This window comes from Berghia stephanieae, chromosome 1 (assembly GCF_034508935.2).
Source record: "Berghia stephanieae isolate SIO BIC M18660-M18661 chromosome 1, UCSD_Bste_1.3, whole genome shotgun sequence".
NCBI lineage: Eukaryota > Metazoa > Mollusca > Gastropoda > Nudibranchia > Aeolidiidae > Berghia > Berghia stephanieae.
In genome coordinates, this window is record NC_088360.1 from 61,900,952 (window position 1) to 61,903,451 (window position 2,500).

Genomic DNA, 2,500 nt, shown 5'->3' on the forward strand with positions numbered 1-2,500 from the left:
TTATCGAACATATTATATTTATGTAATATATTACATCTCATTATATTTTTATATTGAGCTTTATATAGCGCAATATCCACTAAATGTGCTTAAAGCGCTTTACAATATTTTATATATTATATTTGGCAAATTGGATTTTTTTTTGTAACACAAAGGCTACAAAACCATTAGACCAACCGTCACCAAATTATGCATGGTTTTTACAATCGACGTGAAGATGGTTTATGTGTATTATGAGATTGATAAGAAATCGTGATTGATGATTTTATCGAAAAATCAAATTTGTTCCATCAAATCCTATCGAAAACAGATGCCGTCATTATAGCACGTTGATTGTGTGTCACCATCCGGTAAGCGAGTATGATAACGAAGTGGGAATCTTGCATTGAATCGATATCACTTAGTGGTTCCTATCATTGTTTTGAATGCAATCAATTTCTTAGAATTTATATCAACCATTTTCCACTCTTAACATCGGGAAAGAATTCTACGATAAGTGAGCGAAATTTAACAGATGCATTAAATACAGAAAATATATTTCGGTGTCCAAATTAAATGTCTCGTTGAGTTCTTTTACGAAGTGGAAAAATGTTAAGTCAATCGAATAGAAATTGAGTTCAAATTTAATCAACAATTGAATCAAAAATGTTGTTGATCGACTTATCATCACATTTATTGAACTGGAACCGTTCAATGAATCGACCTCTATGCTTATATATATATATTATATATATATATATATATATATATATATATATATATATATATATATATGCTTATATATGCTTATATATATATATATATATATATATATATATATATATATATATATATATATATATATATATATATATAAGATGAGATGATACTTGTGTAAGAACCATCTTTTCCAAAAGTTTTGATAAAATGGACAATAATTGTTTAATACATTGTGGTCCAGTGATGGTTTCTTCAGTAGTGGTTTGACGAGGGTATTTTTAAAACACGATGGAACTTCGCCAGTCTCTAGGGATGTATTTATGATTTATGTAATGGATTGTAATAATGTGTCAATGGAGCCGGCCAAATGCTATGCTGGTAAGGGATCAAGGTCGCGGGATTTAATGGAGGCTTTTGTGATCAACACTTTTACGAAACTGGATGAAACTGGGTTAAATTTGTATAAAGGGGTATCGCAGAATGTTCTGTATCTAACGATGGTTCATGCTGATCTAGTTCTGAACGAATGTTATGGATTTTGTCTCGAAAAAAAGTTGACGAATTTGTTTGGCAAGTCTCTTTCGTTGGTTGTAGATGGTATTAAAGTGCATCTTCCACGTCCAAGTTTCAAAACGTCGAGACTGAAAGAAATGAGGGAGTGGTCCGAAAAGAGAAGTTTTCCACGATTACCCAATCCAAAATATGACCAGCAGAGTGAGTTGGCGCTGTTACGATCTGGCACATGTTGTTCTCTGATAGTGACTCACGCAATTTAAATGTCTGATGTTGTCGAAATGAAAATTAAAATCGCCGAGTATGATTGTATGGCCAGGACGCGTGTTGCAATGTTAACATCTCGTTGATTTCTTTCCTAACATTGGGTAATTCTATTTTGTTTCTCTTGTTTACTGGCGGTCGGTAGTTGATGCTGCATCTTGCATTCTGGAGGGATAGTCTTAGATAAATGATTTTCACGTGTTAAGATAATTTCGTTTTTTAAAAATACGCCAATGCCAGCCCCTCGCTGATCTTTTCTTGGATACGATTCAAATGGGTACCCAGGGGGTGTCATTGCCGTTCCAAAGAATAGAATATTAGTAGTAAGCCTCGCAATCCGAATGACGCTTGCTGAGAATTGTGTGATTCAGTCATAGTTGATGAGTATAGCTGCTATCTCCATCCATATTGATAATTGTTTCCATTGGTCACTGTCCTGGGCCAGAGTTTTGAAGTTGTCAAGATCTTGTTGTGACTTTAGTTCTTCGGGGATTAATTCGGCCTCATCTGAATCCAGAAATTGTTGATATGTAAAGGGATCCTGGTTCAGGGTAGTTACAATTGATGTTGGTGGTCTCCATTAACCATTTGTTGCCATGAAGGAAATATTCTGTCATTGCAGAATAGAATAGAATATCAGAAAACATAAATGTTTACCGTGTAAACGAACTCACACAAACACACAGTTCAGGTTACTCAAGCTTGGCAAAGGCAACATAAATGGGTTAGAATGCGCTATATTTAGGGATTCAGAATGTACTACCATATGTGTAAGGGCTTCATTGATCGTAGATGAAAATAAAACCTGAAACAGAGTGCAGTGCATAACTTTCAGTGGTAACTTCAAATGTTTACATAGTCGCCATATCATTATTACACAGGCATAGAAGACTGTGGTCTTTTACAAAACCTTGTTGTCGATTTGATAATTGGTAATGTAAAAGGCGTTAATGACCATGCCGAAAATGTTGAAGAATTACAACTTGCGCAACAAATACCTTGCCTGGCAGAAACCAGATCTATG

At 34.5% G+C, this 2,500-nt stretch overlaps 1 protein-coding gene across 4 annotated transcripts in view; it reads right to left on the minus strand.

Annotated features, from left to right (window-relative positions):
* The window catches only part of LOC144964389 (uncharacterized), a 27,604-nt gene that overhangs the window by 7,923 nt on the left and 17,181 nt on the right, over nt 1–2,500 (minus strand). The window lies entirely within an intron of this gene.